General features: G+C 39.2%; 1 long non-coding RNA gene across 1 annotated transcript; it reads left to right on the plus strand.

Moving 5' to 3' along the window:
* Positions 1-505: 505 nt before the first annotated feature.
* Positions 506-16,517, plus strand: LOC122980003. Its single transcript, XR_006402968.1, has 3 exons — positions 506-517; positions 2,837-2,841; positions 16,400-16,517. It is a non-coding gene; the product is annotated as an uncharacterized LOC122980003 (long non-coding RNA).
* The last annotated feature ends 33 nt before the right edge of the window (positions 16,518-16,550 follow it).

Raw genomic sequence — 16,550 nt, forward strand, 5'->3', positions numbered from 1 at the left:
GGATCTCTTTTTTGTCCTATTATATCGTTTATAATGCCATGTTAATTAGAGCATGTCAGATTTGTTCTAAAATCGGCAGTTAAATGCTGGCATGCTTTCAAAGTAATAGGTGTGGCTGAAACAGCTTGTCAGTTTGAAAAGGTCAAGGTGATTTTTGTTTTGTTTCACAAATATGAACATTTCTTTTTACTTGCACTGACTGCAGCTTCAGACAGCCCTAATTAGGTTTTCAAAGATAACACAGGTGCGTTGGGTGTGTGTGTAAAGGAAATAATGCTGCTCCGTAAGTGTATCCATGCAACTATGTGTCTGTGCACTTTGTGTTTGTGCACATGTGTGCATACTGTGTAACTCCTTGAATGGCCCAAACTCAGTCATGCCTGGCACTGGTCCCTTAATATGAGGGAAGTACAATCTGTCTTCTTCTCTAACTTTATGGTTTAATAAAGGAAAATTGCAGTGCCCCTTTAAGAAAAGTCTTCATGAAAACAGATCCTATTCAGTACATCACTCTGGAGTATGTAATCACAGGTTACAAGGTACAAACAAAATGGCATTTCATATACCAGTCTGTCCATCTGTGTCCATATGATCTCTTAGCTGCTGAACTGTTGCAGATTTTTTATCCTTTCTGTGTGGTACATCTTACTCAGGACTGACTTCATGAAGTGTGGAGAGAAATATGTCTTCTTCTGACACAAGTTTGTAACGTCATCAACATGAAATAAAATGGAAAAATTACGAACTATGGTATATATAAACTAAACGTTAGTAATGTTAGTTAAACATCATCTACTTGACTCCTCACTCTCAAAATTGGACAACAGAGTTCTCTTTTTAGTGCAATGTCTCAACAATTATTGGATACATGATTGTATAGACATGCATGTCCCGCTCAGGGTGAAATATAAGAACATCAGCATTTTGTTTGGTGTTTGCATGTAGCACCATCATCATGTCAAATATTTCACCTTGTCTAATACGTTGGTTTATAACCAAATTCCTGCAAAACTAATAACATTTCCATCAGCCTCAGCTGTACTTTGTGTATGAGGCTCTGTGTGAATGTCTTTCTGTTCAGATATCGTCCTTCAGACATTGCACAATTCATAGTCTCTTTTTGTGACTTTTACCTGTATCCATTCTAAATTGGTGACATTTAATCAGTCATTGTGAGGGTCTCAGATCCAGACGACTAGACATTGTCGTGTAAAACACTCGACTGAAACGATGGCAGGAGACAGGCAGATAAAGTTTTAGATAAACAGACAAACACACTCAAACAGAATGAAACTACTGTCATACCACTACAGGAACGCTGCTGATTTCAACTCTGTCAACAGACATCAGAGTCTGCTTGATATCATTCCAAAAGATGAAAGACTGGATTCTCCCCTCTTTACAATCAAGATACCCGCAAAGATTTAAAATATGTAACCTTTTTGTCTCTGGGGGAAATTAAACAAAGCAAAAGGTTTAATCAGTTTGGACTGTGATGAGATCATGAGAAAAAGATCTGTATCTTGTTTTGTTTTGTCTTATCGTGATGAAAACAAACATTTTAAGTGGGTGCGTCAGACAAATACTCAACTTGGACGGGATGGGTCTGTGAGATGCTGGATCCAATTTACTTGAATTCTGTTTCTCACAATGGCACAACAAAAGCAGGAAGGGGCATTTGAGCTGCTCATCGTCCCACAAAAACCACCAGCATATCACTAACCAGTGACACTAAATAAACAATTAAGGTATAAACTAGAAAATACTCTAAAGTTATACTTGTATTCACATATACACACACACAGTTAGGAGACAACAACATGGCAACATAATGCTGTCGTGGTTGGCTGCCAAGTCGTCAGCGACATAATGTGCATATCATGTAGCATTGTGGAAAGATACAGAAAACACAATTACAACCACAATCTGATTACAGAGACACAGAGACAGTACATCAAAGTTAAAAGCTCCTAATTTAGAGTTTGTTGAATGGCTGGGCTTTTGAAACAGATTCATACTATTAAAATGATATGTTGAATAGTGTCATTTTAGCTGCTTTAAGCCACAGGTAGCATGATTATTGTCAGGCAAAAAATTAGGATTTGTGAAGAAGGAATGCTACAATGACTGCTTGTACACAGTAGTTAAGAAAGCCCAGTGGCACAAAAGGCCCCACATGTAGCCAGTCACACAAAAAACAAGGCACCTCAAGCATGTAATGCAACTCTTAAAGGATAGGTTCACAACTTTTCTCCTATTAGAAAATGCTGTACACTAAGCAGTCACATGCCAGTAAGAGGCGTAGAATTAGTGCCCCAAGGTTACATCACCCACCTTCTTTCACCAACATCCACAGCTGAAAAAGCTAGAACCTTGTATAATTATTGGTTCATATTTCATAGAAAGCTGTGGTAAAAGAGTAAAGATTTCATCAGCTTTATGACTTTAAGATATCAGTCTTACTGTAGGAGACTGTATTACAGTCAGGTTACATGCAGGTGATTCATAAAGGCATGTGTTATTGCACCCATTCCTCTCTCTGTGCTGTTTTTGTTTCGGTATGTGGTAAACAGCCTTTGCTCTTGAGTCATGCGGGCAGGAATCCACTTATTTCACTATACGTGAGGAAGTGCCTGTAAATGCAGCTCAGATTAATATGAAAAAGGAACTAATTCTGTTTAATGACTGAAATTATGTTACTATTACAGTTTTTTCATCAGATTACAGGAAGAGTTAGCCAATTAACTGAATTATGATAATCCACAAGCATGTATTATGCATGAATTACTACTGGCAATACTATATATATAAACAAACCAGTTATTAGGTTCAAAAGTTCAAGTGTTAGCCTGGGCTTATGAAGGTTTCCTGACCATTCCAAAGTTCAAAACTTGCTAATTATTAAGAGCATGTTACAAAACATCAAAATGAATTAAGGAATAATTCCGAGTCATTATACCTTGGAAGAGAAAATGAAGGCAAAGAGGGAATTTTTACCCAAACTGTCATTTGTGAACACCCATCACAGTTTACAGATCAATTTTATGGTTCAGCCTTAAGTACTTCCTGAAGTTGTGTTTCCCGTGTAATGACAGATTATTACTCACCTGCAGGTATGTTCACTTTCCAGTTTAACCTGCATGTAAAGTGGTTTAGATAATATGGCTAAACTGTTGGCTTGTTCACAACCTGTCTGACTGTGGGGCCACTTTTGTTTCTTGTCCTGTTGGACTTCTTTGTAGTGATGTTGCCATGTCCTTAGATCTCAATAGAAATATATTTGGTGTGCATATTGTTAATATAACCAATAGAATTGACAGCCAAAACTATGAAAATAAGACCAAAATTGTAATAAACTGAAATCACCTTTGAACACTAAATGCACATAGTCTCCATGTGAGTTATATGGCTCATTGTAGCGATAATCCCACAGAGAATCATCACCCATGTCTGTAGTCCCCCTCAGCTCCATGAACCTTTATAGCATCTTTCAGCTCAATGTTTTGGTTTTACAGCCCCACCTTTCTCAGTAGTGTCATTTTCTACTGCAGCAGGCAGCTGCTCAACTCTAAAAGCCTACTGCACACAACATGCTGAGCATCAAACAACAGACAGACATAGTGGAGCATTTAGCAGCTAAAGAGCAAGATTTTTTGTCAGGTGTTGGTGGAGACCAAAACAGAGCTAAAAGGAGAATGAATATTGGACTTACATTCATCAAGTAGACACAAAAATGACACAAATGAATGATAATGTTGCTCTGTAACTGCTGGATGTGTAAATAGGCAGCCTTTTGCTAAAGTCGCAAAGTCAAAGTAAATATAAAAATGATAATATGTTAATGTTGTGTTTACAGCTTGTTTCTGCCGCCCTCTCAGTGGTAAATAAAGACTTTGTCTCCCAGTGTTGTGTACAATAGCACAGCTTGTTGAATGTAGAACTCAAAGACACTGACACACTTTGGTTGGACTTCCTTGAGTTCCACTTACAGACATATTTTTACTTTTATTTTTCCTGTATTGTAATATTTTCTTCCAAGAAGATTAGATGAAGGTACATCCATCCTGTGAGTTTTTTTAAAACTGGAAAACTCTGCTCCTTTAAAGTGCCATGTGTTGTATGTTAGTCATCAGAATAAACAGGGGAACAGAGGCCCAGAGTACTGGAGTTACAACCCTCTGTGCTTCTACATGAGAAAAGACTGACCTCTTATGACCAAGCTGTAAGTGAATCTAACTGATTGGTAACCATGCACACAAACACACACACACACGCATGTACACATGTCCTTAGTTCATGCAGCTACAGCATCCAGCATTATGGATACGCTCAGGCATCCTCTGGGGTCCACTTACTCTCACTGCTCCCCTGCTCCGGTTACCTTTCCTCGCTCCATAGACACTCACGGTGAGGGAGCCCGTCTCTCTGTCGGACCCTCATCCCAGCCTACTTTGACCCCTTTCACTCTCTCTCTCCACCTCTGGACAATCTATTACTCACCTTTCCACCAACACACATTCACTCCCAACGGCTGACAGGCCTGAGGGCCCCAGATCACAACCTGTGTCTAATTTATGCCCGACTGTGCTGCGAGGCCACGTGCCTGTTCATGTTGTTTATGTGGGAGCTGCCGACAAGGCATTAGAGGTTTGACACTTAACTCTTAGTTTTACTGAACTCTGAGGTCCTTCGTGGTGCAAACCAAATTCTCTTTTTTTAAAAAAAAGTTGTTTTGAATGTCTTCCAGGACAGAAAGTGAAGGTAAGGCTATAATTTTGAGGTTCAGGATGGTTGCGTGCTGCACCGCGAGACAAATTAAGGTAATGTTACTGACATTAATAAGTAAGGGAGGTGAGGATCGCGACAAGGGAAGAATGTTTTGAAAGATTTCAAAGCCTCGTTCCGGAGAGAAGTGGGGAAAACAGTTTTGGAGAAAAGCAGTGAGACACTCACACGCTGCACTATAACTAATGGATGCTAATTCTTCATGAGGCACATATCGTAAATGTCACACACTTCTCTGTTTTATGTCTAAATATGACTCCTGGGCCCTTTTCCTTCTCTCCTTTTCTCTCTCATTCTGTCTTTTCAAGAGCTGTAATTGCCCTCGACAGCTGTTGGAAAACTGAAAGATAATTTAGGGGGAAAAAAATCCTCTATTCTGACATAATTACCTCTGTACAGAGAGTAAGTCGGACCCCCTTTGAGACTCACTTTCTACACTTTCTGCTCTAGTAAACAAGTATCTGAAAGTGCCGTGTGGAAGATTTTGGCATTGTGTTACAACATTGAGAAAAAAAAATGAGAACGTGAAAAGAACATAGGAGTGACATTAACTTTCAATGAGTGATGTCAAAGTGGAGGATGGAAACTTAAGGGAAGAGAAATAGATGTCCTGTGAAATGGAAATTAGTCTGTAAGGTTTTTCCTTGCATGGTGGGCATGCATAATAAGTGAGCGCTTTGGCTTTTCAGTTAAAATTTAAAAAAACAAATTAAAATGTACATGCAAAGGTACACAGAAGACAGAATCGCCCCTGTGTGCCACTATGTCTTTGTTAGGTTTCTAACTCTTAGAACTGACATGTTGAGCTGGTGGTGACCGTGAGGATCCATCGCTACTCTCGATTTAGCACTGAGTGAAGCGCCACCCTCTGTCCTTACGCACATGCATAAAGAGTGATGATATTTTCATAACCCGGTTATGGTGAGGTAATAGGCTATAAAGGAACTCCTCCACCAACAGCTGCAGTGAGGATGACATTGGCTCCAGAGCCTGTGATCTAAAAGGGACTGCACCCTTTTCCTCACACCTAGACCCTCAATATCCATTTTTTATTTACTCAGAAACCACAGGAAAGGAACAGAATAAAAATATGACACTTTGACGCAAGCAAATTCTCATTATTGGGAGAGTTCATTAAAGAGTTTGCTTGCATTTGAAGGGGTTTTACACACAGGATAAGCAGTCATCTGTCTTTTAGGTGTAGCAAAGCACAGACAGGAATGATTCAGGCCTGAGTACCTGCCCATAATTACATCGGAAGAACGTGCAATGTAGAAAAGCTGCCAATGCAAAAATAAGGGAAGAAGGTGTGGTGGCTTAGAAAACTTGTTTTCATTTCCTCGTTACAGTAGTAATACTTTCCAAAAAGACCCATACATGGAAAACAGCAGTGATGACAGCAAGATTAAATACCTTACCTTCCAGATCAATTATTTGTTAGACTTGTAAATGACTTTGAACTGGAAAAAGCCGCGTGAACAATTAGACAATAATATACCCATAAATGAATTTGACAAACAGCTTAATGACCCAGTTAAGGGACTGAGATAATAAATAGCAAAATCGCTTAGGAAATCCTGCTTTAGTCTTGAATCAATCTTCTAAATATACATTACTCACTAGCCACATAATAATCAGCCATCACATATAAAATAAACACAGCTCACAATCTTTATTTTGAAAAGTAAATGGCAACAATTAACTTGGAGCTTCGGTGGCCAGAGGTTCTGCCAACATCTGTATGTTGTCGCAGCTGTCTACATAAAACATGATGAGCGGGTTTCTGTGTTTATGTGAGTGTGGAGGAGGAGAGGAGTGGTGACACCAGCTATTCAGGTATTTGCCAGGCAGAAACAACACTACCATTACTGGCTAATGCCTGTAAGGCCTAAAGCTTTATCAGCTTTTGCTGGTTTAGTCTGATGACAGGTGGGAGAGCTGTGTGCGTAGAATGAAAAATGACAGCACTGTGATAAGTTGACAGTAGTGTAAATTGTGGTATTGGCAATCATTACTATGATCATTTTGAATGTTTTAAAACTTTTAGTTTAAATTCAAATGATTGCTATATAAAAAGCACAAATAAAGAATAACAAGTATATTTTGAAATGGTTTTCTGTTGGAGGCCTGACTGATTGCACGGAAATATACGGTGAGAGAGTGTGAGTGACAATCTACAAACTGAGGTTGACTGTGGACCACAGTGGTGTGTTTGTTTTGCTTTGCTATTCCTCTCAGTGTGTATCTGTGGTGGCTATGGTAGGAATGGAGGTCTTTGGAGAGAGTCGGAGCAGTCATCCCAGACCAGAAGGGAACAGGTGGCTATTCCTGTAACCAGGCCTTTCCCTAATGCCAGTGTACCGAGTGAGCATGGTGTTAACACTTTTACAGCTCCCCTGGGCAACGTAAGACCCATGGCAGACCTGTGTAAAAGCCTGTGGTGACAGGTCACCTTGGCAGAAGGTGACACTGTCTGCCTGGGCACTCCGCCAGGTCACACGGGTCAAATCTGTGGACAGACAGCCTCATCATCAAGATGCTGCTGAAGAGAAACACACAGACAGGTGGTGTGCATCTAGTTACACTTTACACTAAGGACTGTATTATCATCATACAGATTTCTACAAAAGGACACTATTATTAACTTTTAGATGATAAATATGTTAGGAGATAATGTTTAATTCACCAGTAAAATAATAAGAACATGGACAGGAAGTTTAATAAAAATGGAGCTTGATAAAATACTGGATTTTTAAAAAGCACATAAAATATAAAACCCAAGGAATAAAACAACAAACAAACAAACAGCAGCAACAACAAAAAACAACACTAGAAGGGATATTGGACACAGTAGCTCTGAAATCACATATAGCTTTCTGAAATTATGTTTTTAAAGCTAGAGATGGAGTTTACATGTTGCAATATGCTGAGTTGCAATAGTGTGGAGAGTGGTTGCAGCTGCAGTAGAGACACAAACATTCCACCATTTAAGTACTAAATCATTTCAAAAAAACTGAATAAGAAATACATTGAGAGAATCATTTTGAGAGTCAAACTTTTCCAATTCATCTGTCATATTGTAGTTAGCAGCCCTTAATATCTAAAGCCAAATCTTACTGATTTAATGGTGCAAGAGTGTCTATGATACAAATTTCCATTTTTTACACTAAAAGAATCATTGGACACAAACAAAATATAGGACTTAATATTGGTCCATTGACTTTCAGTGAGATTATAATGGTGTCCTTGTAAGCCAAAAGAAAGCAGGGAGCATCAAGTCATAACATACACTATAAAAGAGCCCCTAGGCAAAGAGATGAAGACTTTGATGCCTATACAGCCTGATGAAGAAAATTCCAATAAAGCCCTTTGTTTCTGGCCAATAGATACTTTATGCCCTGATGTCCAGCTGAAGCATACTGGATTACATGTGACAATTAAATACAAAAAAGTATTACTGTACCAGTAGCTGAGGATTACACTGAAAAACACATTACTGCACCTGTATTATTATTATTTTTTTTTTTTAGTAAAAGTGGATTATTTCTCAAAGTAATTGTCCCATCAAGTACCAGTAACAGCACCATTCTAGCACAATGATTCCTTATGTGAGTCCATGGTGTATCATTTATAAAGAAATATAAATATATAAATCAATCAAAATGATCACAAAATGTATTCCCTCTATCTTAAAACACCTGCAGCAACTTAAAAGCCTGACCTCAGCCTAACAGAATGAGATAAGGTAAATGAATTTCAGTTACTTGCATCGTGCAGCTTCTGTATTTCAACCAAATAAACTCATCAGCCCAAGGTGATAAATGTGTCCTTAATCATGAAGCTTGCACAAAGTGAGACATCAAAGGTATTACAGCTGTATAAATTCTGGTGACTACACCATTAATCCAATAACCTTTTAGCTCATCAGGACTGTGTTGCTTTCGCAAGATAAAGCCATCTTTGATTTATATATCAGCTATAATAAAGAAATGGCTAGGAAAAGGCTAGAATTTCACAGGGAAACGCCATTAAGGACAAGTTGATGTTTAGAACATCCTAGTTAATGTTACAGGTCCAGAAATTTGCCTGTGGTGATGTATATGGACTGTCAGCCAAAATTACAAGTAACATTCTCCTGGCTACACTCAACAGGCTGGCTTGGATTAGTATGTTAAGTGCTTCATTTGTTCTACTGAGAAAGCTGAGCTTCACTTGATCAAAGAAAGATACTGCAGAGTGCAGACGAGGTCCCCTCCCTACAAGAAAAAAAAGCACAATCAGCATGTAAGAGCTGCAGTGGACAAAATAACAGGAACACCTTACAATTTAATCCATATGCCTTTTACAACCTGATTTTTCTCATGTAAATTAAATCTTTCAAGAATTAGTTTGACTGTAACTGATTTTAATAAAGTGACATATGCAGTTTTTTGAAGGTGCATTCAATTCTCCATGTCTCCTATCAATAAATCAGATGTTAAAGGATTTTTTACTCCTCACTTGGTTTACATTTGGTCTTGATTTCCCAAAACTAATATTTCCTGTATGCCCTGGGGCGGCAGTGACACAGCAGCTTATTGAGGAACTAGCCAGTCTATCAAAATTATGAGCAATATCGACCCACTGAAGAGAGATATCATACATCAACGGGGTGTATTGCTCTTTCATAAGTTCAACAAATGTGTATTGTCTCCAAACAAATTCCATCATCCAACACAATACCACGTTTCACAGAACCATCACAGTAACAATCACAGGGAACAAACTGGCACAATACAGCTATTGAGAATAGTTATATAAGCCGCAGGCTCATGGCCAAGCTATCCACATCTGTTACCTTTTTCACCTGTACAATGATATTTATAATTTGAAGGTCTTGGGCAGTACACAAAAAATAGGAAAGGAACAATAAAAAATGAGCTCAACAATTTCATTATATGCTCACTAAAACCTTTCCTAAATACTGTATGTTTATATAGAGGACATGCAGTCCTATAGGTTCCTTATTTGGAATGTTTCGCACATAAATTTGCAGAGGGATGATCATTTTATCCCAAAGGAGCCTTTGCTCACTCTTCCCAAATATCCCTGGCCTGGACTCCAGAGGGGAGGACATAAATCTCACCCCTTAAAAGATTACACACTATTAAAGGCATATGATCCAGGTTGGATAGAAAGCAGAGCTGTGGAGGGGGCTACAGGAAAGACTCTGGCTAGCCTGGAGTGACTCTGGCTGACACACTGGCTCCATTCTGCACCCCATTCTCATTCTCACAAGCAGGTTTTATTATTGGAGTCCTGTCGGTATATTTGATTGCTGAAGGTCAAAATCCAATCTAGTGTTGTATATCAAGTTTAAGAGAAGGGTTATAGTGTAATGATATGATAATGTAACGGCCCACTGACCCACATAGTCAAACAGGACTGGAAATGAGAAACAATTTTTGTATCTGATCTCAGATTTTCACACATCATGCTAGATATATATTATGTCATTGTGCCAGCTGATAAAGCAGCAACACATTGACAGATTAACACACCTGTGGACAAATAGATGGTATTATCACAAAATGTGGCAGAAAAAATATCTCTGTCTTTGCGATTATTTTTTACCAGGCACAACCACTCTCATACAACCAGCAGTCATTTGTACTCTCAACACGGAAGCCTCTTGGGGAAATTATTGTGAATGCACACTGATGATCTGACATCTGGGTGAAAAATGCTGAGTGGTCCTAACAAATCCCTGTTGTCTGACTTTTGATGGTCACAATCAGCATTAATGCAAAGTACTGATGAACACTGAGCTGCTGTCCTCCAGGAGCAGAGTGCCACGAATGACAAAGCTGTACAGTATGTTTAACTTTTTATTGTATCTCTGCATGTCAAGATAAAAACAAGACTAAGGCCATGCTCGAAATCACTCCCTTGTTCCCTTATTCACACCTCCCTAGTAAACATTCAATAGTAAGAATACTGTACGAAAGTAAATTAAGTTTTGGTCATTATGTGTCATCATTGTCAGGTGAAGCTTCACATGACAAATTTTGTAATTTTTCCATCTTCACAACGTGATGCAATGTGAGATTGAACAAAATGGTGGAGGGCAAATATAGTGCTCTCTATAGCAAATAGGGAGTTATCTCAGACACAGTGTAACATGTTCACAATGGCAAAGCTAACATGCTGATGTTTAGTAGGTATAATGTTTACCATGTTAACATCTTAGTTTAGTGTGTTAGCATGCAAAGCACAGCTGAGGTTGATGGGAATGTCAAGTTTTGCAGGTATTTTGTCATAAACCAAAGTACAAGGCAAACTGAAATTTTGACCTGATGCCACTGCTTAATAAAAACTCAGGGGATCAACAAAGTTATTGCATTCATTCTCGGGGGGCATGAATGTGTGCACCAAATTTCATGACAATTCATCCAATACTTTTCACTTAATGTCAACCACAAGGTGGCACTAGAGAAAAAAGTTCAGGCAATCACCAAAGACACTAGGATACATCATCGTGGAACTGCAAATTTCTGTACAAAACTCTGTGCCAGTCCATCCAATAATTGTTGAGATATTTCATTGGATACTTGAAAGGTTTGATGTGTCACTGACACCAGAAGAAAATGTCATCCTCATTACCAAAGTCATCAGGATTCATCCTCTGTAAACCATGAATGTCTGATTTAATGGTTGTTGAAATTTAAGCCTGGACCTAAGTGGTGGACCAACCAACCGGTGACATTGTCATCCCTAGAGCCACACTGCATGGCTAAAAACACACATGTAGTTTAACTGTATTTAATTTAAAGTTTAAAAACAAACTTAAAAGTCATACAACTTGAGTCCTATCTCTCATCCTCTTGTTAACCCTTCTAACTCCAGATCTGTGAATTTCAGCAATCACTGTCATATCCCCACCAAGCCTAGTCCTCCAGTCATATCTTTTAATGTTACCTCCTTTTTCTCAATCCCCGTGATTAGTAGGATCAGACAAAAGAAACGCTTTATTCACCGTCATTCTGCTGTCAGTCTTAAGAACTTGATTACTGTCTCTTGGAAGCCTAAACCTCTCAAGTCAATTTCTCAAGTTTACTTTGCCCTTTTTCAACACTCAATCACTGTCAAACAAATCTTTTATTCTTAATGACTTTGTCAACTCCCACAATTTAGATAACTTATGTCTTACTGAGACTTTGCTCAAATCAGGGGACTGCAGCCCCCTGGTGGAGCTTATGGAACAGTTCTACGGTCAATGTTGACTTCTCAGAAAGAAACTATACAGTCTCGTATGTTTAATGAGCATTCTGCGTCTACGTTTTCAGCTCTCTTCTCTGATATGTCCAAGACTATTCCTAAATTTTTCAATATTAATGACTATGTTTACTGGTTTAATGAACTGTGCTCCAAATAAGATCAGACTAGCCCCAGCTTTTAATCCATCCCCTTGGATAGATGATTCAATTCAACGCTATAGAAGAGATTATAGAAAGGCTGATCATAAATGGAAAAAATCAAACCTCCATGTTCACTACCTTGACAAGATCAATGGTCTCAGATCAAATTTCCACCTCAGAGTTTATCATTCTGTTTGAGTTACCTGCCCTGTTCTGCTGTCTGAGTTCAACGCATTTCCATGCAAGATCTCTCAGATATAGTTTCTCATATCTGTCCATCATCCTGCCCTGCTGATATAATTCCATCCAAATTTCTTAAAGAGGTTCTACCAGTCATTACCCCCTGCCTTCTCTCTATTGTCAATCAATCTCTCTCCTCTGGATGTGTACCTGACTATTTCAAGACAGCCAATGTCTTCCCTCTCCTTAGAAAATCCTCCCCAGTTAACATCAATTTAGTTAACTACAGGCCCATTTCCAAACGTCCCTTCATTTCGAAAATTTATGTTCAGGTTTTCAGCCAAAAACATAGCATTAAAATGGCACTGCTTAAAGTAACTAACGACATTGTTATGCATGCAGATAAAGGTGAATATACCATTTTAATTTTACTTGACATATCTGCTGCCTTTGATACCACTGATCATGCCATTTTAATTGATAGACTACTGAACTGGGTTGGTATCACTGGTACTACACTCAAATGGTTTTCCTCATACTTATCTGACAGACTTTTCAATGTTCATATTAACAATTTTCTGTCTGCCTCTGCTCTTCTCCTATGTGGGGTCCCACAAGGGTCGATCCTTGGACTTCTGTCTTCTTGAATTCTGTTTTCATCATATATGCTCCCTCTGGGCCATTTGCTTCATTCCTCCAGTGGTATTTCTTACCACTGCTATGCCGATGACACACAGCTTTATATCTCTATTAAACCTAACCTTAACCTAACCTTACCACCCTTCATGACTGCCTAGCTTCTGTTACAAATTATATCTCTCAAAATATCCTCCATCTTAATTCTGACAAAACAGAGGTCCTTGTCATCGGCCCCAATTGTTTTACTAAGTGCAAAATGCAGGCGCAAGGCTGTTAACAAAAACAAGCTGTCGGTCCCACATTACTCCAATTCTTGCCTCCCTTCATTGGTTTCCGATAAAACATAGAATTGACTTTAAAATTTACTAATTACGTACAAGGCCCTATATATAGCAAAGTGGTTGAGGCCCTATTCTAGATGTTGGCCTCCCTCATCATCTGATCAAGGCCTTTTATCTGTTGTCCGTTCCTATTTCTAATCCAGAAGTGACCATTCTTTTGCGGTTGTTATTCCTAAACTCTGGAGCAGCCTTCCCCATTCTGTCAGATCTGCTGAATCTGTGGTTTGTTGTAAGTGGCTGCTGAAAATTAATTTCTATAGGTTAGCCTTTTTATAATTACTCTCTGTTTGCCTTGAGTTTTGATTATCTTGGTCTTGTGCTTATTTCTTGTGTATATATCAGGCATATGTATATGTATGTATGTATGTATTTGCATGTCAGTATTTTATCCTATATGTGAAGCACTTTGTGTTTTAAAAAGTGCTATATAAATAAAGTTGTTATTATTGTTATTATTAATTCCAGTTATATGGCCATGCCTGCTCTAGCTCTGGGAGATACACAACACTTAGAGTAGATTAATTCATTTCATAGTTACTGATGGATTCATTTTTAAAGTGTAACCCCCAGGGGTGTTGTATTTTGTTGAGTTAGAGGTGAGATCTGGAGATAATAATCTGTCTGATCTTTCAACCTTTGGCACTTCCTGAAAGCCATCCTGATGTTAACCCTTTCACCTTAATGATACAATATGCAGACATCCACATATACACACAAAATCCCATACTTTCTTGATCGATGGTGCCCATGGTAACAGTATGAAATACACGTCTAATGGTGTCTATATAACCTCAGTTAAAATAAACACGTGTGCCGTGTGTTTGTGGTTACTAAACACACTTTGACTGTGAATCTCTCCCATTCTGACAGTTGAACAAAAGCTGCTCTGTTTGAAACAAAACATCAAAATGTGCAAGAGGCCCCAGACTTCACTTGGCTTTCCCCCAAGCTCTCCAATGGCTCATCAAAGTGAAAATAAGGAAGGAACTCCTCTGTGGTTTCATGGCAAGCTCAAACATGGACTCAGCCTTTGAGAAGATGTTTGAAAAATTGCCATCTTTTCCTTTTTTTCATGCAGAGTCTGTAGTGTGAACAGTAATTAAAGAGACATATCAGCAGTGCTGTTAAAATTCATTTGAAAATCATGTCTTTTGAGCACGTAGTTCCGAATAAGTGAAGATATGACACGAGTGGACGTCTTGTGGAATCTCATAAGCAGCATCATTTATCATCACTCAGGGCCTATCTATATCTAAAATCAGAACATCCACACCTCATCTGGAGTTAATACCACTTGGCAAAAGAGAGGCTCTTACAACAGCCTGCCTAACACCCAAGGGTGGAGCTGATAGATCAAGACACATTTGTTAATGTATCTGTCCCCGGGTGGGTGTGAGGCAAGCGTCAGGCCAGTCAAGCAGGCAGGCCAAGGTCCCTGGGTGGCAGTGTGACAGACAGGAGGGGCGAATGGCTGGACGAGGTGCCTGGGAACCTTGCTCAAAGAGGATGACAGCTCTATAAGTCAGACCCTGATAAAGCAGTCAGGAGTGACAATCTCTGGGCCCCAGCCAACACAGCGTCCGTCCTGCTCAGATAAAGTCAGACAGCCCATCCATCAGTCTGGAGACAGAGAGCTGAACCGCCTCAATAGAATTGACTCAATGACCAGCCGCTGCAGGAATGCATGGAGCCTTTAGCTCTCGAGGGGCAGCGGTGGGAGGAACAAAGATGGCTGTGAACCCTCTCTGGAGGAATCATGCATAGAGATTAGTGGGAGTGTGTGACGCGAAGCCTGTTAAGAGGTAGAGGTGCCATGTCTCTGGGTTGAAAAGGTGGAGAGGGTGGTTGACAATGGCGAGGATATGACACGTCTCTCACTGTGAAGACCACCACAGCAGACAGCAGGCCAACACTGGAGAACCTTCACACCATAATGAGAAAGCAATAAGCCATGGAAAACTACAAATTTCACACAAAACATTCTGAATGTCAAGTCCATGCAGAGGAGGACAAAGCCAGTGTCATGGAGAAATTTAAAAAAAAAAAAACATCTCCCAAGTCTCATTTTAAAAGGATGTGTGTCTACAACATAACACAAAATTTCTAACAGAAGAGCAGATGTGATTTTAGATAAAAGCCACAAGAATAGATGCACATAAACATCTCTTTTGAAATTAGATTTACTGTACTATAAATGTGATTGTTCAGTGCAAACACCTTCACTGGAAAAGCCACTTCACTTGCTTGTCTGTATGGACAACTTCTCCCTCATCTGCTCTGTCTGTCCCCACACAGCTTTGTTTTGTGGTCTAAAGCCAAGAACTTGTCTGCATATCGCTCCAAAGAAAATATAACCAATTTCACAAGAACAAACAATAATTTCCCTCTCCTGTTTACTCAGAATTAGCCTCTTGGAGTTGCTCGTGACAGGAGAGGAGCAAGAGGTTTGCATTGGTTAAGGATCGAGCTAAATATGGTCTGATTCTGTTGGAGGATATGAATATTTTCCAAGTATCAAATTAATTTTCATGCACAAAATGTATTCAAATATACCAAAAACAATGTATTATATGTCTTCTTTGAGCCAGAGAGGAAACCTTCCAATTAATGAGCTCATTGTTTGCCTCAGTGTTTACAGTGGCTGGTTAAAGGTAAAGTCAGAGATTCTAATCCAATACATTTTTGTCGGATTCAGTGAATATCTACTCATGGTCTGCTAGCTGTCCATTCTGTGTTTTCTCATGGAACAGATATGCTTCCATTTTATTAAATATGTCAGTCCACACTGAACCTGAGACAGTCTCACGGAGACCCTCCGTGTTTTTTTACACTCCAAGCCTGTTTCTGTCTCATCTAGTAAAGTGTAGTCTGAGCAGGCAGCTGTTTAAATCACACAAATATCCTGCTGTATATGTGTTTTCAACTTACCGTACTTACCCTATCAATGAATCAGTAAATACAAACGCTGTCAATTTCTTCCCATGGAGCTGACATGCAAACTATTTTGGCTCAGTACATTTCTGTTGTCAGTCAGCCTGGTAAAGGCAGTTTGTCCAGCCATATTTCTCTTTTGGTCATTGCCTTGGCAATGTGCTTCCATGAATTTGGGGGACGGAGCTTCTGAAGGAGCACAAATGGAGGGGTTTATTTGTTTGGGTGTTTAGTTCAAATATCAACAATCTCTCTCCAGAATGACTGACTCTACCTT

This window comes from Thunnus albacares, chromosome 4, assembly GCF_914725855.1.
Source record: "Thunnus albacares chromosome 4, fThuAlb1.1, whole genome shotgun sequence".
Classification (NCBI taxonomy): domain Eukaryota; kingdom Metazoa; phylum Chordata; class Actinopteri; order Scombriformes; family Scombridae; genus Thunnus; species Thunnus albacares.